Here is a 25,114-nt window from a genome sequence, read left to right as displayed (position 1 = left end):
CCAACTGAGGAAAGAGAGTGGTGCGCTCATCTCTTCGTCATGGGTGTGTGAAGGGGAAACGAGTAGGGATAATTACTAATATAACACATGTCCGGGGGAACCAATCCAAAATAAGAGATAAATTTGGCTGGTGAAGACAGATACGAAAAAGGCTGGAAAAAAACTTAGGAATACAGAGACCTGGGAGGAGAAGAGGAGAATTAGAGGAGGAGGAAGGCTCCAGGAGTACAGGAAAACTTAGAGGACCAGCTGGATAGGGAGGAAACAGCTACGACAGAGATGGGAAGAGAGAATAAAAGTGAGAGAGAATGAGAATGGGAGAGATTAGGGAGAGCAAATAAACCTGGGAGAGGGAGAGGGAATGGTTGGAGCCGATGGGAAGAAGGAAGGCAGGAGCGGAAAACTAGGAGAGAGGGAAGGAGGGACAGAGGGAGGGATGTGGGGAGAGAAGGAAGGAGACAGAGGGAGGAGACAAGGACTGAAGTCTCCCAGCCTAGGGAAGGTGCAGCACTGAGTGAGAGAGAGCTCACTCTGAGGGTTAGGTTAGATTTCCAGAGCTCTTAGAGCTCATCGACCAGCCCGCTGGAGTCACTATTCAACCCGAGTCCCAAACACACGCCTCACTAACTACTTTACAGCCACTTTCATTGATTTTCTTTATCAAATAAACATAATACCCGTTACAGCAACACTTCCTCTTCGCGCAGCCAGAATGCCACAAGCTCTGATCGCTGCATTTCTCCGGCTTGCAGTTCCCCACCCTCCACCCCTAAATAACTTGTGTTCTTTCACTTAAATGGTCAAATAGATTATGGCTTGCAGAATTTTTCTGTAATCTGGAAGGTACACTGCGAGCTAGGCAAATCGTTTAAATTACAAGGTAAAGGGTCCCCATCCCCATCGCCCTGGCTTGAAGACAGAATTTTTTCCCCACAATTTCAGGGGTAGTGTACATATTTACACACTTATTTCCTGCTAATAAGTGGTAACTTAATTTAAAGGGAGATGTCAAAGTGAACGCTCCCGCCTGAAAAATGCAGGAAAAAATTAGCGCAACTTTCGCACTTGCACCTAAACTGTCACTTGATCTAAGCATTTCAGCCTCAAAATTCAATTTTATTTAAAAAATCCCCTGAAGTAGCCCCCTTCAAAAGCTGTTTTTGAAGCAGGCTCTTCCATATATGTCAAAGGGCTGTTGAATTATTCATTATTATAATTACTATCATCATTGTCATTATCCCTTTCCATGTGGAAATAATTTTATTATCGTAATTTGATATCTGAAGAATTTCCTGTTAGTCGTTTGATAATCATTTTTTTCTACTGAAAAGAAAAGTTTTGTTTATAAATGAGAGAAAAATATTTTAAATGCTTTTATGTTTACTATAGATTTCCGTTTATCTAATCGATCGGAATGCCAATAAATCGATTAAAGGTTTAGTGTTTTACAAACAACCATTTTGTGCTTTTTGATTTTACGTTCAGAATGATTTTAATAAAGCTAATGCCTTCTCTGAGCGTTTGTTCACCCCAAACCTAATATTCCATCATTTCTATTATTTACAGTTGCAATTTAAAGTGTTTCTAATGAGAAAAATAAACACAAATAAAAGAAGGAAATAATGTGATTAAATTACTTTGTGCCTGTGGTCAACATATTTAGGCAAAGCCCTTAAAAATCTTGGTGAATTATATGCGATCATACAGTGATTGCGGAATATTAAATTAAACTTAGATAAATCCGCATTGAAGGAGGCAGCACCCAATCCTGAATTTATTTCCCATTTTCTATAACAGCATCACTGCGCTCCTCTCTTTGCAATGACAATGTGCCAAATCTAGGCATTTTGAAAACATTTTCCATATGCTTTAACTGGAGACTGATAGACAAAGAAGAAAAGGAGATGGTCTTTTTTCTCTTGAGGTATATTTCCTTTAACTTTTCCTCCAACCTTTTCTGATATTCATCATTTTTAAACAAAAGTTTGAAAATCATTAGGACCTTTTTTTTCCTTTTACGGGTTTTTTTTTTCCTTATCGGGTAATCAATTCCTGAACTGTGGAGTTTCAGTTACGCTTTAATGCAGGACTATAGAACTATCATTTCTATACCTTGGCGGACAACATTTTGGGGAGAAAGCATTGATTCATTTAGCTTTCGCTTGCTGCTTTTTGTAATTAAAGATGGTTTTAATTATACTTTTTTGTAAGTCAGGTCAGATGTGCTGCTTGCTTGCTGGAAGGTTTTTTTTCTTTTAACGGTGCTTTTAATTTATGTGTAGTTTTTACGGATAACACAGAGGTGGTGGCTTTTATTTAGCTGTAAAATCCACACGTTTTCTTTGAAAACTTGGCTCCTTGGGCGAAAATAACTTTTCCTGGTTGCTTTATAATCGCTGTTTGTCGCAGAGGTAGTTTAGCATATTGTCTACACAACAAAGATTCCTGTTTTATTGGCAGTGTGGATTGTTGGATTTAGGTATAAATATTTCATAACTTTCCTCTTTCTGCTGTAAGATCGGTGGTTTTATTGGCTTTTTCTCCCTTTTTGTCTGTCTTTCTACCAGAACCGGTTTATTTCTGAAGTCCCTTTTTGTCCTTTTCCAGGAGAGAATGTACAATTTTTCCCTTGGATATATCACTGCTGGAAATATACTCTTGGGCTTTCTGGAGGGGATGGGGGGGGTGGGGGGGGAGAGCGGCGGTAAGCGGTCGTTTTCCTTGATTTGCATAAGAGCTAGTGAAGTGCCTGTGAAGTTGGTGAATTGCTATTGTTTGGGGCTAGTCCTGACTGTTTTTGTTTATAAACACTGGGGTGGTTGCCGGGAGGGGAGGGAGGTCAGAGCACTGTCAAAGCGCTGACCTCTGAAAGCCCAGAGGGCGCCTGGCTCCTTCACCCTCTCCTTTCTCTCTCTCCCTCTCCCTTTTTCTTTCCCTTCCCATCCAAGGCCAGGAGCTCAGGTTCAGGGCATTTAATCCCCGCGATCTGCCCAAGAAAGGAGCTGAAAAAGGGCTGTTAAGGCTCCGGAGGAAACGCCGGCAGCAGGCTTAGACCTGGAAGGTTTTTATTTATAGTAACGTCCGGGTGCGCGTTTTTGTGCGGCTCCAGCCAAAATAACAACAACAACAACAAAAGCCAATCGGGAACGGCACTATTTAGCTCAAAATCTCAGCGAGATGTCTGTACTATTCGGCTGTGATTTTTCTCTTAGGTCACTGCTCGTTAAACGCACTTTCAGGAGGTGAATGCCATATCTGGGGCAGTGAGGGCAGAATTGAAATGCAATATGTTATTGTTGTTTTATTTCTTTTTCGAACAAAACTTTCCAGGAATCAGATCAGGGATTTTTGTTTTCTTTTCCTCCCTCCTCATCCCCCCCCCCCCCCCCAGCCCTTTTTACTGTGTACTGGAATGTGTTGGGGGGGGGCGTTGTAAATTAACCGTAGATTTTTATACGTGATACCTGCAAAGAAAGAAATAATTAATAATAGCCAAACGCTTTGGGTTCAGAGTCAATTTCATCTCGGGGGGGGGGGGGGGGGAAGAAAAAAAAAGTACAAGAGATTGCTATCAGGTTTAAGTATGTTTTGAAAAGAAGTTGCTGAGTTAAACAAAAATGTTAGTTAACACACTGCCTTTGTCAAATAGCCCCCGGGAGGAGAAGAGACAACAAAAAGGAGAGGAGGTGGGGGCTGGGGATCTGAAAGTGTCTGTAGCTCAGATAAAGGGTCTGTAACACTGAAATCTTGTAATACCTCGTTTCAAACTGAGCTCATCTATAGACTTAGGGAACGCAGTAAAAAGACACGGATCCCCTTTCCCTTGGGTTGGGGTCTGGGGAGAGGACAAGGTGGGGGAAGGGGACGTTTATTAGGGAATTATGTCGGTTTATTAAAAAGGGGAGCGGCTGTGGCTGTAATTATGCAGATCCTTATGCCCCTCTGTGTCCGCAGCGCAGATTTAGGGAGTGAAATGAGCTTGGCGGAGAGACGTGGTGTAACAGAGCCCGGTTTGGGCTAGGATTTCTTTGTCTATTAAAGAATGGTCAGTCTCGGGCTCTGGCCCCCACCAGATCAGTCTCGCCCAGGCCAATAACTTTTCCTTGGGGCTGAGGCTGGAGGTGGTGGAGGACAGAAAAGGCTGAGGGCTTTTTTAATTTTTTTTCCCCTTCCCTCTCTTTGAAATGTAACGTCACTATCAAGAGCTTTTTGTGGTTTCAACAGGAGGCTCGAAAAAATCCCAAAATGTGTAACGGCGCCTGCAGGAGAAGTTCGGAGGAGGTGGGCGGGGGGTCCACCGAGACCAGAGGAGAGGAGCTGAGAGGTTAGGCGAGAGTCTTCGGGGGCGATCAGCTGAGCGAGAGAGGGAGGAGAGAGGGGAGCGGGAGCCGGGCCGGGCCGGGCCGGGCCGCGCCGCCGGGGAGCCCGCCCGCCGCCCGCCGCCCGCCGGCTCCCACCGCAGCCGCACCGCAGCCGCACCGCAGCCGCGCCGGCCGGCCCCGGGTCCTCCTCGCCCGCCTCCCCCAGCCCGCGCCGCGCTCCGCTCTTATCACATCCCACAAACCTGCTGCTGCTGCCTCCCGGAATTAACCTTCTCCGATTTTTCCTAGCTACGTGGCGATCCCCGGCTTTCTTCTAAACTGTTAACATCCCGCAGTGCCTTCTTTTTCCCCTACCCCCCCCTCCCTGTTAGCTACTATTTTTAGGGAGAGAGAAAGAGAGAGAGAGAGGAAGAGAGAAAGAGAGAGGAGAATTAAAACCTCAGGAAGGACAGTAAACAGTGGCAGAAGAAACCCTGAAAAATGTGGACTCTCCTCTCGCAATTTCTGCCTCTATCCCCCCCCCTTTGTTCCTTTAGCTGTAACTCAAGAACACCATAAACCTATATCCCCTTCCAAGAAGAGAGAAAGGGAAAAAAATCTACAGCCAAAAAAAAATGACTTGACTGTTCTGACGTTTGGTGTTTTGACATTAATGACATTAATGATATTGATGTTTCACCAGGAAAAAAGCACTAGGAATAAAGGAGGTGGTGGGGGAGGTGTGGGGGGACGACTTTAAAACTAAATTATCTTCGTTTCCTTATTCTTCTGTGACATTAAGTATACGTGTTTCTCCACTTGAATTTGAAATAGATGTATTGTTCTCAGGTGTTTCTTCATCACATTGTATTTAATTGTCTTCAGTCTTAGGAAACGTGTTACCATCCTTCAGGCATGCACTTGAATGGACAATGCATCCTTCTCTCTGAGTCCCGTTTCGTCTACAATTTAAGCCTAAAAGCCCTCTTTCCATCATACCCCCTCAATCTGATAACTGTAAACGGGTTTCCGAGATTTCATTTTCCCTCTTTGTTTGCATTTTTTTTCCACCCTGTAAACAACGATGCAGAATATCGCTAGTTCCCTTATTACCTTCATCCACAGGGTGCAGTGCCTGTGGAAATCTGCATACATATGCTCACATTTTTTTCATTGATGAGCTGGTGCGATGCTTAGGTGAGGTTTGAAAAAGGAATAAAGTTGCTCTCACGAGCCCTCAAGTGCCCCTGACTTTTCCTTAAGTTTGAGTCTTGGAGACTTTCCTGAAGTTTGAAGTAAGGTTTCTCTGGATTGGGTTAGGGCTCCTTCTATGTTCCCCGTTTTATTGGCAGGCTCCGATTTTTGGAATAGCTGTACTTTCAGGCTGGCGATGTTTTTATTTGTCTTTTTTTTCCTCCCCTTTCTGAAGACCTTCTTTTTTTTTTTTTTTTCCTCCAAAACTATCAGGACCTTCACTCTGACCTTAAACATCTGCTTTTAGCAACTCGGTTCCCTGACACTGGCCTGTGCTTCCTTAAGGGCAGACTTAATTCATCATCAGGTGGGGATTTTCCTATTAGCGTTAGTTCCAGGACTTGCAAAATGTTTTCCTGGAGTAGAAGGTTTAGGGCCCAGAGAGATGCATATTTTTGCCATCCAGGTTTTTGCTGGTTTGTTGTTGTCGTGCGTGCGCGCTTTTAATGGAAGGTTGTGATAAAACCTTCCTGCTGGTTTTTGGTGTTTAAGGCCTAAGACAAGGTTTTGACGTGTATCGCAGGAATCACAAACTTCAAAGGCATGTCAGCTCTAAGGTTATGGTTCACCTGCGCGGGGTCCTTGGTACTGTAAATATCTCTTGCATGTAACTGTGACTTAGTGACCATTTCTGGTATACCCATTTCTGGAATAGCATTATCAAAAATCTGCACGTGTTCCTGCGGTGTATTCGGATGCTCTTTGAATAGTCATGTTTTTATCTTCAGTAGGGGGTATTTTAAAGTATGTCTATTCCTAGTTTTAGTTAATTATCTTTTAATGAAAGTGTCAGTCATATTCACATCTGCAGTATTAGGTTAAGATAATTAGATTTTCAAATGAGAAGCAATCTTCTTAAATCCCACACAGGAAAATATTTGTAGAAGATTCCGATTTATAATGACATCTGTACATTTTACCCTAGTTTTCATCATAATAATCTCCCCCCCCCCCCCAAGAATGAAATGTGTCTGGTAAAATATAGTAGATAAAATATTAATAAAATATAAATACTTGTAGGGAATGTGGAAGATGATGCATGTATATGCATGAAACCTGTATTGTATGCAAAGAGACTCTTTCCCTGGGCTGATATTTACTTCATTTTGATAAGGCTGTTTACAGTTGATATTGTAAAGGCTTTGCTTTTTACTTTGTTGATTTCTCCAAGCAATTACATGGCAGCCACCAAATAAAGTGTGTTTTGCTTTGTATGACTGTGTGTATGTGGAGTGTATGTGCATATGTGTAAATACGATGTAGGATGTGAGCGCATGTGTGTGCGTGCGCGCGTGTGTGTATGTGTAAATAAATCCATCTTTATCTCTGTATGGACAGTTATTCCCTATCTTAGATATATTATCTTTCCTTTTACAGAGGTGTCGTACATTCATTATCCCATTGCAAACATATATTTTTCATTAAATCCCCATTAAAAGAGAGAAAAGGGAAGAGAAAGAAAGACAGGAAGACAGACAGAAAAAAAAAATATCTCCCTGATGGAATAATTAATTTGGACCCGTTTCACTTAAGTTCCCGAACAGTTAAAAGAGCAAGTGCGTCGCTCCCCCCCCCCCCCCTTTTTTTTTTTTAATTTTCCCTAGCCATCTACTTTGTGTGCCTGTGCGTGTGTGTCTGTGTTACTAATGAAGTTTGCAGACTTGTGTTTGTATCCATGAGCTCCTTTCTGCTGCCCCTTCTTCTCTGGGCTGGCTCTGTGGCTCCCGCAGCCCCGGCGAGCCCCCGGCAGCCGCGGCAGCTCCGGCTTCCCCGGCTCCGGGGCTGCGCGTCATTTGCAGCCCGGAGAATGTTGATCACCTCACTAATTACACCTCTCCCTCTCCTCTTCCCTCTCCTCTCCCTCTCTCTCTCTCCCTCTCTCTCGCTCTCTCTCCTCTCTCTCCCCTCTCTCTCTCTCTCTCTCTCATTCCCAGAGTGCATATCGGGAATAGACACACAAAGACATGCGCACTCAACTTAATCAGCCATTTTTTTAAACAGGGCTAAAACGATAATAATTAGCAGAATAAAGACATATCGGATTTTCATTTCCTTTCCTCCTTTTCCCAACCCCTTCACAACCAAACAGCGAGACCGCGGTCGGCACATGCTTTAACAACTCCCGGACCCCAAAGGACCGCTCCATGCCCCCCACTTCTTGCTCAATCATTTTTATTTTCACCCAATAAAGTTGGAGGATTATTTTTTTTTATTATTTTTTTAATGAACCTTCTCTCGTTTACTTGGATGTGATCAGCTGTTAAGTAAATAAAGCAAAACAAAAAAAAGAGACGAAGATCCAGTAGGAACTGCGAGGGGAAATGGAAAGTAAGTTTTTTCTTTAACTTTTATTGAGTAGTTTGTGTTAAATTTAGGTCGAGTATCGATTATCTTTCCAGGCTGATCTTGCACAATCTTTGATATTTCGCTCTCGCTCTCTCTCTCCCTCTCTCTCTCTGTGCCTCTTTCTCTCTCTCTCACATACACACACACACTCACATCCCCAGATCCCATGTATCTCTCCCCTCTCTCTCTCCCCCCTTTTTCTGCCTGTTTCCCCATTTTTAGGTACAGTATTTGCTCTCGTTTGGGAAGGAGGGGCTGCTTTTTCTCTCTCCCTTCTTTCTTTCTCTCTCTCCCTTTCTCTTTTATTCCGGGGGTTACGTTTTGTTTGTGTATTTTTTTTGTTTTGGTTTGGGGCTGTGGGTTTGGGTTTTTTCTCTTTCGGGCTGCAACTTTCGGATTAAGTGCAGGACCCTGCTCAGTTTGCAGAAGAGGTTCGGGGGGCGCCCCCCACTTTTTATTTCGCTCTTTTTTTGTCGGGAGCTCGGGGAGGGGGGGAATACTGTCAGATTAGGAAAGACGTTACGGCTGTCAGAAGTCATCGCTTGCCAGCCCCTTCAGAGCTCGCACTCTTGTTTCGCAGCTCGGTCCCCCCAAAACTTTGAGGTGCTTTTTGAAGGCGCATTCCGCTCTCCCACCCTCTTTCCCTCTCCTCCCCATCTCCACCCCCCTCGGCCTCCCAAACTTTCGCTTTCGGGCGGGGGTGGGGGGGATGCCAGCAGGGCAATGGGGACCCTGACTGCGTGCGTGTACAGGGGAAGGTGTGGGGTGCTTTTTCCCCTCTCCCCCCCCCACACCCCCTTTTATTTTGCAGGTAGGTTTCTCAGGAGCAGAGGCAGGGGTGGCTGTGCGGGTGTGTGTGTGTGTGTGCGTGTGCGCAGGGGGATCGCGCTGCTGGCTGCCGTCTCTGGCAGCAGGAGGAAGAGGAGCCCGTTAGGAGCGCGCCCTGCCTCTCTGTCAGTTTCGCCGCGCGGCGCGGGGAGGCGGCCCGGCACGGCGCGGAGCGGCGCGGAGAGGCGCGGAGAGGCGCGGAGCGGCCCCGCCGGCGGGGATGCGCGGCTGCCGCTGGCTGCGGACGGCTGCCGGCCAGGCGCCGGCGGAGCCCCCGGCATCCCCGCCGTGCCGTGCCGCGCCGCGCCGCTCCGCGCCGTAGGAAAGGCTCCTCGCAGGCAGGGTCGGGGGCTGCTTCAGCGCAGCCTTTCTGAGATTTTTGAAAGGGGGGGTGGTTGTTTTGCGGGACAGGCGCCTATTTTTTTTTTTTTAAACAGAGGACTACGGTGTTTAAAAAAAAAACAAAACAAAAAACCAAACCACAAAAAAACCCCCAGCCAACCAAAAAAAAAAAAAGGCTCATAAACAGCGAGAAGGCAGTTCGATTCCTGCTCTATCTAACTGCTCGTGTCAGAATCAAGTGCATCCCTTCCCATCACGGCGGCTAATGGCAGACGCGTCCCTGCTTCCCCTTCTTGCCTTACATGAAATTTCCTGCAAAAATGCTAATAAACTTTCCCCCCATCCGATGCCAACTTACGGCGGTTCCCCTCCACTCCTCCCTTTCTGCATCTTCTTTCCCCCCCCCCCCCCAGCCTCCCCAGCAGCGGCAGCAGAAAATGCACGGGTTGGTATTTCTTTTGTTACCTGCGAGCCGGGCGGCCGGGGGTCTCTCATCGGCTGCTTAGGGCACTGGGTCCAACCGAGAGAGGAGGCACATCAGTCGGGTTCAGCCTGTTTCACCTCAGCGCCGTCCCGAGGAGGCTTTAGCCACCATTCAATAACACACCCTCCTCCTCCTCTTCCTCCTTAGGTACCAAGACAGAGATCGCAAACATAACACCCCCCTCCCCACCAAAAAAAAAAAAAAAAAAAAAAAAAAAAAAAGCCCAACCAAAAGACAACTTGCCAGGCTGAAGATGGTGGATTTACATTAAGCCAGACACAGGCAGGTTCACTCAGGAAGTCTGACCATCCCGTTCTCTGACAGTTGCATTTCCTCGGCTCCATTCCGTCCTCCTCTTTTTTTTTTTTTTTTTTTTTTTAAATTTTCTTTTTATTAGCCTTGTTCCGTTTTTAATCAAGGATTATGTAGTTGGCAGGAGGAGGTCGAGAAAGAGAGTGGAAAGAGAGGGCTCGAATGCTTTTGGGGTGGCTGCTGTGAGGTTTTTTTTTGATGGTGTATTTTTTTTTTTCAATTGTGTTTCCCCTGGATTTGCAGTGGCTCGATCCTTGGGAGCGGTGGTGGAGTGTTTAAAAAGATCATATGTAGCATTATATTTTTAGTTTGGTGGTGGATGGATGGAAGAGGTAGTGAGAAGCCTTTGCAGCCCTGCCTGTTGTTGGTTAGATTGAGGCAGAGACTTGGCTGCGATTGGGACGCGACTGTGACATGGGCATCGATCGCTTCCATTGAGAGCAATGCAAAAACACAGCCTGGGTATGTAACACTCTCAGTGCCATCAACACTTGTTTTACTTTATATTTACTGGCAAAACTGACAGAACGATCCGGAGTGCTTTTCTTTGAAATAAGGAATACAAACATTTGGATGGGAAGGTGCACAAAGAAGACTGTGGAAATAAACGGGGGGTTGAAGGTTGGGGTGTGTGTGGGGGTGAAGAACCTTAATCATCATTGCTCCACTTCCTATTCAACTGACTGTATTTAAGGAGTTTCTCTCTTTTCTCGACGGGGGGATCCTACTAAACTGGTTGAAATGAAAAAAATCAGACAATCAACCTTGAGGGAATATCTGCTAGTTTTCAGGGTTTGCGGTTTCAGCCGGTAGGAAGGCACACGAAATAAAAGATGGCTAGCCAGCTGTTTTAACCTCTTGCACCTGGCTCCAGAGCTGGGGCTCACCAGGATTATTCAGTTATTCGTGCTATCTGTGCTTGAATATTTATAGTGTACGATCTAGAGATCCACACAGTGCGTTGTAACATCTCTTTATCCTTTAGTCGTGGGCTTTTTGGGCTTCGTCAACATAAACATGTATTCAATAGTTTTCATTTTTATGATAATGAACATAGAGGGTCAATGAAATATAGAGGGAAAAGTCGTAAATCTGCAAAAGTGAAACCTACCCAAGGAACAAAGAAAGGTCAGGTAAACCATCTGTGTAAGTCACAGTAATAGTACCTGCTGTTTGGTTTATGCAGTGATACTGCTTTATTATTCTCTAAAATGAAACTTATCCGCTAGATCAAGTTAAAACTAAAGGAAAGCTGTGGAGATGATAAATGGCATTGCGTGCATCTTTCAGAATAGGGAGACGGTTTTGTTCCTCGATTTTTGAGTAGTTTACGTTTATTTGTGAAGATGGTGCACCAGCAAAGAACATATAAAGGGGGCCGAGAAAAATCACTGTTTAATATTGCAGAATTTACTGCTTCCATTCTGACCATGAGCCTAAATTTACACAATGAAATTTGATTATCTCTAATAACAATATTAGATCCTGCACTGGATGGATGAGAATTGAGGTGGTTTTGTTGATTGCAAGGGTTTAATGTTGCATTTCAGAATCTGATGTGGTTTAGCCTCCCTTCCATTAACTGGAAAACCCCTGAGGTTTTACAATTATTTCTTAAAGATAATACATTTAAGATTGCATTGGTAGGCTGAAGAAAAGTCATAAAGGCAAGAAGGGAAGCCCTTAATAACTCTTGAGATTCAGACATGTTCAGCAGTTAGATTGGCTCTGACTTCACCAAGGGTCGACAATGTGTCATTTCCATGAAGCCAAATTGCCCTCTGCCTATATGATATTAATGTGCAAATCAATATTTCAGGGATTAAATTTCCCTTCTTCATTTTTTATGGTTTCTACCTCAATAAGTCTCAAGTCTATTAGAAGAGGCTGGATGATTTAAAATCTTTCACTGCAGAATGGCTTGTCGTAGCCTTGTTTCACAGACCGTTTTTGGATTTTCGTTATAAAAGACTAAAGGCATTCCAAAGAAGTTGATAGTCAATATAGGGACATGCTCACTGTTGTAAAGCCCTTGTTCGATTAAGAGCTAAAAAGGTATTGAAAATATAATATATATGTTTATATAATATATATACATTCTACTGCTTTAAAAATATTGTGTTAATCACCTATTGATTTATTTCAAAATCAATTGAAGCTCCTTTCTTATTAGTGATTTGTTCAGCATTCTTCAGCCTTGTTGTTAATTTTCTTAAACAGCATGCATGAATTAATCTGCTGGTAGAATGTGTTTTGGGGTTTTCTTTGAAGCATATTTAAAACCAGGCTTTTTTACCTATTTAAGCTAAGTGGTGTGAACATTTTAGTATTGTAGGGAGAGCCAGGGCACTGTTTTCTGCACTTCAGATTCAGCATTGTTTTAATGAAGCTAAGGGGCGTTTTGTAAATATTTTATGATTTCTGCTCAGATGCTTATCAGCAATGTTTATTAAGAGTTTCCATTGAATATTCATGATCAGTTAAAAATTAAAAGAGAGCTATCTGATCTGGAAGGAAACAATACATGACAGAAAATTTAGGTCAAAATATAAGGTTGTGACTTTATCACATAATCTTGGGAAGGCCCTACTGTCTATCATTTAGTGTTGTTTTATAGTCTTAGACCATCTGGACCAAGTTCCGCACAGCTGCATGAATTTCATATGTGATAGAACATTTTTTCCATTCAGTGTGAAATGTTCCTTCCTAAAAACGTACACCAGACTCGCTTAATTTAGTCTGCTAAAAGAAATGCACATGAAAAAGGACAAAAGGCTCTTTAATCTCTGCAAGCTGTTTGTTTTTCTTCAAGATTCCTGTCTGTTTGGGTTTGAAAAGTCATGTTTATTGAGCAGATGATTCTGAGGTGTGACATTAAAATAATATATGATTTTTGTGCTAGTTTCTGCTCTCCTAGTTAATTTGCAGAACTACTTTTTATGCCTGTCAAAACACAGAGTTAATCTATTCTTATTTACAATTAATCTCAATAAAATTAATCTTAACTATGCCTTAGTCAGTAGCTTAAAATATCTAATTATATTCAATTAACTGCTGTCATAGTAATTAACACTGCTTAATTGCCTCTGCATATATTTATGTAAAGCTCATTAGTTACTGCTTGCTCTTTTTTCCTTTTCTCATTCACATTTTTGTCATTCTAAGAGCACTGACATAAAACCCAGCCTAATTTTTGACAATTCGGGTCTTGAAGAACCTGTGACAATGGCAATACATGTGTTCGTAACCTGCGATGTGGGTAAATATTTGTGTTTTCATATGGAAAAAGAGTACCAGAGTTGGGTCTCTAAAGAACTTCCAATCCAACTTCCCCCCCCTCCCCGCCCCTTTCTCCTACCCCAACACATCCAAAAATGTTTTCTAACCGTGTTGATAGAAATATGAGAAGCCAGGTTAAGCTTTGTGTTTATAAATGAAGAGCTTCTCTGCATCTGCCTTGGGGCTGTACCCAGAAGGCAGAGCTTTGCTGCTCCAAATTCATTCAAAGGGTTAAAGACTTGGCCAAGGTTCAAACTGAGAAGCGCCCAGGGAAAGTGCATGTGAATATGTACAAGTTTCATGTAATTAGTGCTTAATTATATTAACATATGCAAATTGTCAACTTAGGAGCTTGTTGAGCTGGCAAAGATCAGCCAGGCACAATTGCTGTATTGTTCTGAAACAATAATGGATTTCAAGTTGGATTGTGAAAACACATAACTAGCTATCTAATTTAACTCATACCATGGTGAAATTTCATTAGTCTCCATGGAGACTGGTTTAATTGTGCTGACTAATGTTCTGGGCTGCAGAATGTCCTAAAAAGAAAGCGTTGTTTGCCTAATCCACCTTACAATGACACTTGTTTGTACATGTTTCCCTTGTGTGAGAATTTGCATATGCAAATAAATAGTTTCTCTGCCCCATTTGTCATGGCTGTTCATTACCCATGAAGAGGACATTGTTACTAGGCTGTTACTGAGTCTCCCAAGACAGGATAGTGTCAACCAGTCCAGCCACATTCTTTCATAATTTGTTTCTGATTAATAGACCAGAGTGAGGCTCATTCTATTCAGGCCTCTGCAAAGGGAAGGTCAGTTCTGTCACTGAAAAGAGTTTCCGCAGCAACTGAAGTTTTTTCTCTCTCTCCCCCTCCCCCCTCTTGCTTTGGCTAAAATAATCATATTTAAAATAATGTATTCTTGCTCTAAGGAATACCTCCACTAATAATCTCTAGTTTCCTAAAGCAAAAGATAGGAAAATAAAGGAGATTCTGGTATTGGAATATTAATCCTGTTTTTGACAGAAAGGTAAACTGATATAATTGCTTTTCAGTCGAAGGAATGGGGGTTTATACAAGTGTGAAAGCATCGGAAAAGGATTAGCATTTTTTTGCATAATGAAAAGCTCTGTTGAATAGGGCACTGAATGGTTGACTGAATGACTGAGATGAAAGGAAGATGAAAATGCAGGCTCCTCTTTCTTTATGCCTATGTTCAGCTCTCCCTAAAGTTATGTTTGTCCAAGACTTGAGAAAACAAGCAGAAGCTCAGATTTCAGCAACTTGCTAAGATGCCCCGAGTTTCCATCATCATGTGAAGTAATATGTATGAGAGTAGTGCAGCAAAAGGATGAGAAACACAGGTTTGTATGGAGGGGAGCTCCAGGAACATGACAGGCAAACCAAATATTGACTATTGGGTATGGAGGATTCCCAGCACTTTGCCTGGGGGAAAGAAAGAGGGAGGAGGGGGGCCGGCAGGGAGGGAAGGAGCTATTTTAAAAGTTGCCAATGGAAATTAGGCATCAACGTATAATAATCTAATAAAGTTTGGTATTCAAGGAAGCGGGCTTTAGTCAATAGCTGTTTTAATTATTAAACTATTTCTCTTTTGGAAAAAGTTATGAATTCTGACTTGGTGCTAAGTGTTTAAGTGGTATAGAAGCCTTGCTAGGGAAAAAATTACTCTCTTCGTTCGGCTTTGAATATAGACAAAGCTTACCGAAATAGAAATTGATACATGCACATAAGGAGCGGGGTTTTTGGCGTGACTGCATCAGCATATTCAGGTTGTTTAACACATTTGGATTCCGGTAGATTCAGGTGGCGAGAAGGGCCCTGGCCTCCTCCTGCAATCAGTGCTAGCCCCCACTGACTTCAACCGGAGCAGGATCAGGCCCCCAGACAGGGCTGCAACTGGTTAGCTGTTGACAATGTGATCAGTGCTTCTAATTATGTTCTCTCAACAGTAATTAGGGCAGTTAAAATACCATAAGTGTTGAGCCACTTTTGAAAGTGGGAAGTGGTTCTTTTGTACGTATGTAAATCAAATGCAGTGTGAATAATTATTTGTATGTATGCATATTAAATAGGCTCTCTTTTTTTTCAGGTCAACATAATTACCAATTTAGAGCTACTGTGGAAAACTGTTGGTAGTTAGACTAAATATTAACTTGTTTGGGGGATTTTTTTTTTTTACTTTGCAGAACATTTATTTGTAAATGCTTGTTAGTTCAGTATTGGGCTTGATTTGATAATATTTAAACAGTTAGAGATGCCTCTAAGAAATTAGGATTATTTATGGATAAATGAAGTAAAACTGTAAATGCAGAAAGTACTTGGTAAGAATAAAGTAATGAAAATTCTCTCCTTTAAGATGAAGTTAAAGACCTTCTATGGGATTTGGGAATGTTTTACTGCTAACTTTATGAAATTCCTTAAAACTTCTTTTAAAGGAACATGCTTAGGAGATATTCTTTCATTCTGGGAACGGCTTATTAGTGTATTTCCATAAGAAAAATGTGTTAATTTAAAAAATAAATTAATTTATATTTTAAAATATTGTTAACCAAGCACCATGTGTTGTCTCTGGCAAAGTTCCAGCCACTGTAGAACTGGATAACACATGGGTTAATAATAACTTATGGGATGTCTGCATTCTTACTGAATGGGCAGAAACCCAGCACACTGAGGTACTGGGATTCAAGATTTTACAGAATAAGATGGAACACAGAATATGTTTATGTGAACAGATGCAGAAACTAAAAGACGAATCGGTTGCTTTTACTTAGTAGATAAAACAAACCTAGTATGTTCTGTTTGGTTGCTGTTGAGATTTGCTGTTTTTGAAAGGGGTAGTAAGCACCTTTATTGATAGCAGGATTCAGCAGACCTGTAGAGACAAACTATTGCATAAATAAGGGCAGCAGATTTAGTCTTTAATACATATTACTCTATTCCTTTTTTAATAGTCACTCTATAGCACTTTTATACCAGTGTTGTCATTATTACTGCAGCTTTTGCTGAGTTCCAAACTAAGCCAGAGAAGTTTGTACCAGATGGAAATACGGCAGTCTTGTTGAGGAATGACTTCTTCTGCTTAAACAAAATATTCCAAGGAATGGTTTAACTATGTTATAGGATCAAAATAAAAGTTTGCCATATTAAGATGCTCTTTTTATATGTTCACATTACTCAGAATCAGCTTTCAATTAAAAAAAAAAAGAAGAGAGAGATTTAGAAGGTAATTTGTCCAAATTATATTTTATTTGCTTTCGGTACTTTTGAGAACAATTTTAAATATTCTCAGAAACTGGGATCTCTTTACAGACAAATCTAGCAGACTTTTAGCACTCTCAGTGATCCACTAGGCTGTACCAGCTCCTCAGAAGGTGTTATTGTCCTTCAGGTCAATAGTTCACAAACCAAAGGCTGTATGTACATGATAGACCATGATGACTCTGAAAACAAACCTTTACCGTATAGGCTCCAGTGGTGTCTGCAGAACAAGTGATGCACACACTGGATGTACATCTAAAACTGTATTTAAAAAGACAAACATTCTGCTTCTGAAACAAAGAAAACCTTATGAAATGCCTGTGTTGATGTGAGCCTAGGACATGTAAACCCAAAAGAACCGGATTCTTCCCATTCACCCCAAACTAAATTAACAATAACTCCTCTGAAATCAGAGGAGTCATGCGGGTGTAAAACTGGCAAGACATACAGTTCAGTATTAGTAGAAAAAGAATCAGGCCTTTAGTTACCGGTTGACAATAATCCCATAAAATCAAATTTAAAAGGTTTTTATCTCCTCTTTCTACACTACCGTTTCCATTTTTAAGGATGATGTGCTTAGTGCAGAAGGCACCGGAGGGTCTGTAAGAAAGAGGTTTTCCATAGAGGCTGGTGGGGGTCAATTCTGTTCCTTTTGCCAGGTAATAGCAGAGCTGAGGGTCTGGGAGCAGCGGCTGCAGAAGGCTTGCTCCTCCCCGTTTTGACACCGAGGCTGCCTTATAAATTCACCTAATCTGAGATGACAAGGCACCTGTCACTGGTAGTGCTCCAGTGTTTGGGGCACTGATGGAAATCTGGAGTAATCCCAGTTATTTCCACACTTGTTCCAGAAGATGGTAGTGTAACAGATCAGAATAATCTCTTTTTGAAGAATAACAAAAACATAACTTCCTTCTTTTCCTTCAGTTGTTGCAGAGGATCCTTTGACTTCTGGTATTCTGAGGGCCAGAGCTTTTATAAGAAGAGAGGGGGAAAAAAATCCTTGGATTTGCTAAGTGTTACACGACAGTTTCAAATGCAGGTGGCTTTCCTGTGTGAGAAACCCTGGCTGTCCACCTTCAAATAAGAGTTTCTCCTTGTTTAATACCTAACATTTCACATGCCTTCCCCACTCCAAAAAATAAGGTTCTGAGTGAAAAGTAGCTCCATAAGCAGGGAACTTATTCCTGTGGGTTTCTCTGGGCCTTTTATATTTTTTTATATTGAAATATGGTTATTGATTTTGTTTACAGCACCGAGGGTTTAAATTAAAGAAAATGTAACGTTTCTAAAATAAATTATTTAGCTCTATGGCAAATGTCACCCCTCAATCCCTCAGTTCCTTTGAGTTTTATGAACCGCTGACCAAAAAATCACTTTCTTTGCCATTGCAGCGCAGCCATCTCTGGGGTGGGAAGTGTCCCCCCATGCACAAACAACCACCAGCCACTCCGCTGCAGCACAGCAATCTGCTTCGGGACTGTTTCCAGAAGGAACAACCGATTGCTGTAGGGAGGCAAAATATGATTTCTCACGCGGTCGTCAGCCAGTGCACTGGGACAGGCATTTTGGCTCCAGTGAAAAGCGTCACTGGAGTTTTAAGTCCCAACTGGTCTGGCCCCTGGATTTCTCTCGTGCTTGACGGGTGGTTTCCCCAGCGCTGCTGCAGTTTCCAATTTGGACCGAGGGCCTCGTCCAAAGTCCAGCTTCGCCTCATCGATTGCCCCGGGTTTGGATCAGGCCCTTGCAAAGAAGAGTGCCATCTACTGAGGCACCCGCCGCATTTCAAGCAGCGGCAGGTCAGCGCTGCCGCCCGGCCCCGGCCCCGGCCCCGGCCCCGGCCCCGGCCCCGGCCCCGGCCCCGGCCCCGGCCCCGGCCCCGGCCCCGCGGGGAGCGCTCGCTGAAAGCACAGGGAAGAGCGGTGCGGTCACAACTTTTTTTTTTTTTTTTTTTTTCCCGAGTGGGTGGAAAGGCAACAAGAGACAATGGAGTCAAAAAATGTTAGTATTTAAATATAGCAGAAACTGGGAGCCTGACAATAACTCAGCTACTACAGAATAAATTCAGCCATCTGGAGATTGTGACATGTCCAAAAAGGGGGGGGGGAGAGACCTTAAAAATGAAGGATTTCATTCCATGTTGAAATGCATTCTCCACGCAGGCTGCTGCTTTAATGTTGAACAGCATAGGTCTCTGAGTGGTTTTGTGCATCAAAGACATATGCACTGAAACACCTAGCGTCTTGCCACAATTGGATGTTAGTGTTTCCGGACCAGAGCTGTTTGGCCCAGTGCTGAGTTTACTGGTTGATATCGGTTTGTTTTTCAGTGTTATCATTATTTAAAAATAGTTTTTCGAGGCCGTTTGAATTTTTTAAATACATACAATGGCAGTGATTTATAAACATTCCTGGTTTCAGCTGTAGCTGTACAGAAGGGTTGAATTTGCTCTCAGCATATTTTTTACATGATTTTAATAATTGCAGGCAAATATATTAGAAATCTTTTAGGTTCATTTAAAAATCTATGCATTTTAAACAAACGCTGAATTGTGTAATGGTTTGTCTGGGAATTACTTAGGCTGCACTGCGTAATAATATTTTATTAGCTGTCATTTGTTTTCTAGGAAGAAAATGGTGATTTTTATGTTGTGTGTTACGTGAAAACTTGGCACTGAAACGGGACAGTCCCTGAACGTGAATTTCTAAAAAGGTGGGACAGTAGTTGCCCAAAAGGTGAAGACTTGAGAAAAATTGGGGTGGGTCATTTCTTTCCTGAAACGAAGCAGGGTACAGATTAGGAGCCATTAAGGTTTGCCAGGAGTTGCTGGTCATAGAAGCCTGTTTAAGTGCTCACTGTCAACAAGGAAATCATGGGCAGCACTTAAAGTGGCTCACCTCTGATTTATTCATAAACCTCACACGAGCACTTGGCTTTGTTCTTGCTCTGGTAAGGGGGAACTGATGCCAATAAGAACAGGAATAAAGAGCTTCTTGCATGGTCCAAAAGTGAATAGCACTTTATCTCAAAGCATGACCTCCATTCCCAAGATCTGTTGTGTTACAGTTGACTCCGCTAGATGTGTATTCTCAGATGAATTGCTAGAAGAGGTTACAACAAATATATACTTTGTAAACCCTCTAGATGTAACAAGAACTGTGTAACTGGAACTTAGGTTCTAACTTGACAGAAAGGTTGCGGTATTCAGAGCGAACTGAGAGATTTCCGTTTCAGACAGACCTTTATGCTGGTGTTTTTAATGTGAGTCAGAAAACAGTATGATTATGTGGCTGCGATTCAAGCGAAAATTTTATATTCTTTAAGGGATTCATTTGAGAAATGTATTTTGATAAAAGCAGACACACAGAAACACGAAGTAGTTCAGAGACCGAAAAGGTAAAAATAAAGAAAAAGAAAAAAGTCAACTTTGTTCTTAGGCATATTTGATTGCTGCTGCTTTATTTTTGTTTCTCTAAAAAAGGCAAAGTAGTGCTAGCAGTCCGCGATGGGGGAAGGGACCTTTCGAAGACGGTCAACTGCCATGTTTGCACTGGGGCAGAGGTTGAGTACAGTTACTTAAATCCCCAGAGAAACATTTAGTTAACGCTAGTCTCTTTCTGATCCTGTCTGAGTCTGGTTTTCTTTTCTGCTTTTTAATGAAGTTTGTTTGTTGCTATGTTTAGGTTATGTTTTTACACTGACTTGCATTTTCACAACAGATTTGACCAAAAGAGTCATAATGGAAGACAGTGATGAGAGTTAATGATACGTCTTTGATAAAGCAGTCCTCGTGTGCAATCTGATCACAGCCATCAGCTCATTTGTCATGGCTGAAGTGAAAATGTCAGGACCAATGAGTGTATCAGTGCTGAAGGGGGCGAAAGGGCTTTTGGAGACACTTTTGTGCTGGGAGTGGGCCATAGCTTAGATGCAGCTCTAGGGAAATACTGGGATTAGCCAACTCTGTGCACAAATCCCTAGCATAACAGAATTAGTTGGGAAAATGAGGTTTGTTAGGGAAAAAAAAATCTGTAGAACTGCTCTAGGCTGCAGCCCAGGAGCTATGCAAAACAGTAAGGCATTTTATTAAAATAATTTTAGCAACGTGAACGTACACACATTCCAACAAAAATCACAATTGGTAGCCAACATTATAACAAACCCCATCTTAATGCATTTTGCATATGTACTTAGGTTTGCTTCTAGGAAAAAAAAGTGCGTTTAAAATAAATATGGTCCTCACAATCTTAAAAGAAGGTTTTCTGAATTTGACACAGTGGAAATTAATACAACATATTTAAATATGAACTGATGCTGATGATCTTTTTGCACGGATTAGTTCAAATAAAAGCTAAGGGCAGTCTCCCTGCTGCAGACACTTCTTTACTCAGGAGGTGTAATTCATCCTATAGGAGCATATTGATTGCCAAACTGGGACTCTGCTGTGGCTAGCCTCCTCTCTTTGACTGGTCTCTACAAGGTGCTGCTGAAGAATATCACAATGGGCAGATGTGGCATAACCTATTGTATATGCCTGCCTTGCCATGACTGCAAATGCAAATATTTTTATATCTCTGAAGAGTAAGGTTTAATATCCCTTATAATTTTTTTTTTTTGTGTGTGTTCACATTCATTACAATAACTCCGGATACTTCTGGCAGTCAGTTTCCATTCTCTTTTTTAACCTTGGTAAATTCATGATCTCAATGGTATCCTGCAGCAATGAGTCCTACTGTTTATCCCCTTTGCCCCTCTCATCATTGGGTTTTAATTTGTCACAGCTTAGCTTTCTTGGAAACCTGCTACTTGTCTTTTGGTAAGCCTCATCTTGCTTCCTGTTACGTACCTAAGAAGAGCAGGGTGCTTTTGCCACTATGTTGTCCATAAAAATGCTGAAGAAATGTTGATTTCTTTGAGGTGGGGATCCTACTTGCCAGACCTATTCAGCTGCTGTGGAACTGCATAGGTGTTTAACCAGGTAATCCCGTTACCTACACTATGCCAGACCGAGAAGAGTGAGTGGGAGTGAGTTATTCCATCTTCAGTGTGTGGAATGGTTAGTGAGGAATTGTCCGAATACTAGAAGTGTGTAGATAATTTTCTGTCTGGCTACACCAGTTAATATTGGCTATTTTCCTGTGGAAAGGATATTTACCTGTTTTGCCGTCCTGCTTTTTTGATATTGCAGAATTGGGGGTGTTTTGACTTCACAGATCCGTGCCGAGGAGGTTAAGCAGACTGCCAGCGCTAGGCTGAGAGCAGTTTTTCCTTTGTCTGGTGTTGCTATTAGAGGTGCTGCTGCAAGTTTATCATCCTTCCTTTGGATTTAATGGCAGACTGAGAGGAAAATGCAGTTTGGTATTGGCTCCGTTGTATCGCTGATCCAGTAACTGCCACCATTACACAAGGCCTTCGAAACAGAGCAGAGCGTGGCGACGGACGGCAGTGGCCCTCACTGTGCTCCCGGTTATTAGCATGTCTGCGTTGCTACCGTGCGTTGCACAGCGTTCATTTGTGGTGGAAAGATCTCACTTCCTTTTTCTTTCCCAAAACTTGGGCTTAAGTTTGGGAGCAGGCAGAACTATCACGTATACTGATTGGAGGGGGTGGAAAGCAGGGGATGTGTGGCAGAGCCTTAGGCTGTGGCTCAGATACCAGGTAATAGCCTCTGTAAGCCTAGGCTTCCTTGCAGCGGGCTTGCAGCTAGCATGTGAAACTCCCTTTTGTGGTCACAGGCTTCAGGCCCGTGGTCCTTCTGGGCCTTCTTGTGCTATGAACATGGCCACAGAGACTAGAGATACCAGGTAACCTCGAGTCTGGCATAGAAATGTGTAATAAAGCTGCAGCCACTAGCCTTTAAACCCCAAACACTTCTCTGTTTATGTGTGTCAGTGTGAGTGGCAGCAGCAAAGTAATTTATTTAATCTAACTAGTACTTATCTTTGTTAGGAGTCGTCTGCAGATTTCTTCCATTTCATGTACAGTGAATTGTCCTTTTTCAGATAATGTGCTTGTACAACCTTTTTTTTTTGTTGTTTAATTCTATTGATTTACAGTATTGAAGTGAAATATCTGATACCTGTTTCCTGCACTTTGACTGTACGTAGTCAAAGAAGCTGATGAGATTCTTCCCTCCCTTCCACAAGCCCTTTAGCTGTTTTAAATGTATAATTATCATTGCATGTCATTTGATAGCTGCACTAATTGCTGCCAACCATTGTCTGTTTGCACTTAATGCTGAAACCTGATCAACATCCTGCTTTGGTTGATGTTTGGTGGTAAACTTTAATTAACTCTTATTGCATTGAAGAAGAGCTCAGTCTCTGTGCTAACTAATCATTTACCTTCATTATGTCCTGACAGCTCCACTTGTTCCTGGTACTAATAGATACACCAGTCAGTAAATAAACCTGCAAACCTTCATGCCTTGAAGTTGTTCCACATTGATATTTTGTTGCTTAAACTACAATGGGGTAAAGATAATTATTTCAGTTAGTTTTGTATCTCTGCTTTTCCAGACACCAATCTCAAATTGCCTTTTTCATGCCAGACAATATCATTTTAATAGTAACTGTAGATTTAAGATAACATTATTCCTTCAGCATGGTTCCTATATACATGCATCTTTTGAATCAATACAATTAAGCTTGTCTCCTGTTGGAATTCTTGTAATTATTTTTCCTGAAATACTTTTCCTGTAATGATATTGAAGTTAAAGTAATCAGGTTACTGGCAGATCATGTAAAATTCAACTCAAAATTGCTGGCTGCTTGATTTTAATTTGTCTGACATCAAGTTTGTTTGAAAAGGGATAATATGTGGTTAAACCAAGGAGCTTATAATTATGGTTGACATTTGTTTGTTTATAATGAAATCTAATTAAAGTTCATACATTTTAAAACACAAAAGTTAATTACTGAATTGCTCACTTCACTTATGCACAGCAGTCAAATTAACTTGCAGAGCAAAAAAATGACAAAAGACTACGCATAATAAAAACAAAATGCCCAGCTGATCTTGGCAATACAAAACAAATTTGCCATGATAATATTCTAGAAAAAATAAATGCTTTATTAATAACTAAACTGTTTAAAAAACATCCTGTGTTTTCACTGACCAGGCTGATTTTAATACAGAGTAATATTTAAATGTTTAACATGACTTACAATACCTACAGCTTTTTTTTTTTTTTCAGATGCATAATCGGAAGAGTCTGGTACTCTTATACAAGCACAACCCTTTATTTTTTGTTTTCATCGAGACGCTTTCTGAAGTAATCTGGAGTTGTAGTATCTCCCCAAGAACTGGAATGTTTGCTCGAATACCTGTCTTGTGATAACTTTTAGAAAGATAATTGCAGAATGTTTAGTATGCAAGCAAATTAGTATTAGGCAAACAAAAAAGTACTGTAACATTTATTTCACAGTTGGTTTTGAGACAACAAAGAGGTTAGGTGAATCTTATAGAGCCACTTTGACTCTCTAGTCATTTGTTAGTTTTGCAATTCAGTCTTACCTTCCAAATGTGCTGACAGAGAACACATCCAGACTTCAGTAAAATCACAAAGTTTGTGATAATTCACACTTTAAAAGATTATACTACTCTATTTTACATCATTAAAGTATTTTTAGTATACTTACTTATGTTAATATTGCATTTTTGTTAAATTAGGCTTAAGTTCAATGAAGCAAAAGCCTACGTTTCTGTAATTTTTTCTTAAAAGCTGTGAATGCAGACGATCTCTTTCACAGTGTTTGAGAACAGCTGACAGATCCAGGCAGTGTGATTTTTAGTGAAGACAATTAGGATTAATTTTCTAGCTGCTTCTATTTAATTTAGTTCCATGTGAGTTTAAAACAACATCTAATGTAAACTAACTTTGGTCAGAGTTAAAGAGATTAAATGGTGAAAGCTTTACAGATTGGGTGTATCGACATATGAATAAACACAGTAAATATGATTTATTAATTCCTAAAATGATTGATGCAGTGAACTTCTTTAAAGGAAAAAGGAATATGGATTCAATAGCTAAGCTTTATCTTTAGCAGGATTATTAACTTGAATTTCCAAATTTAATAGGGATTTTGGGGGTGAAAAGGGAAAACATGGGGGCTCTTTTCGTTAATGGCATGCTTGCGAAATTGAGTGTAATTTACATAACCTTTCATAGTGTATATTGTGTGTGTTATAATACAGGATCCGATTGATTTGTAGATTAATATTTATTTAGTAAAAGAAAATCAAAGGGATTAAGCAGTCATCATTTTAACTCTAATCCTGCTTTGCATAGATGAGACAAAGGGAGGTGATTAATGCTCTAATGTTCACTGGGTCACTATCATTCAGATGCACCTTTCTCCAAAAAGAAAGAAAGGGGAAAAGTTGGTGCCTCCTCCTAGTATTGGCAAACAAGAGTTTTCTAGCAATACTTTAACTGATTAGGCCATTCTTCATCACTGATGAAGTAATCACTGCAGAACCTCAGTGTCAGGTGGAGTAGTAGAAATATGGTATGAAAGCAAGAATTAGAAGGATAATTACAGTTCATGTTCTTGTCTCGCACCAGTATGGGCTATTAATGTTCAGTTAGAACAAATACGTGCAAAGTAGGGTGGCTGGAAAAAAAAAGCAGCCAAATTTATTTGCAGAGGTAGCCTAAGAAATAGGCCTATCTTGCATAATGATTACAAC

The 25,114-nt window shown here is 41.5% G+C and overlaps 1 protein-coding gene and 1 long non-coding RNA gene across 2 annotated transcripts in view; one reads left to right on the top strand and one right to left on the bottom strand.

Moving 5' to 3' along the window:
* Window positions 1–9,669, bottom strand: part of LOC148057293 (uncharacterized) — a 41,842-nt gene extending 32,173 nt beyond the window's left edge. The window contains exon 1 of the long non-coding RNA XR_015703335.1: window positions 9,537–9,669. This is a non-coding gene — a long non-coding RNA (uncharacterized LOC148057293). The remainder of the gene's footprint in view (window positions 1–9,536) is intronic.
* ZFHX4 (zinc finger homeobox 4) overlaps window positions 7,601–25,114 on the top strand; it is a 152,741-nt gene continuing 135,227 nt past the window's right edge. The window contains exon 1 of the mRNA XM_009471809.2: window positions 7,601–7,883. The gene's annotated coding sequence lies outside the window, so the exon portion shown is untranslated. The remainder of the gene's footprint in view (window positions 7,884–25,114) is intronic.

This window comes from Nipponia nippon, unplaced genomic scaffold (assembly GCF_047370975.1).
Source record: "Nipponia nippon isolate SJK-2023a ecotype South Korea unplaced genomic scaffold, ASM4737097v1 scaffold_1, whole genome shotgun sequence".
NCBI lineage: Eukaryota > Metazoa > Chordata > Aves > Pelecaniformes > Threskiornithidae > Nipponia > Nipponia nippon.
The sequence above is the reverse complement of the archived record's forward strand: the minus strand, read 5'-3'. Positions and strand labels throughout refer to the sequence as shown.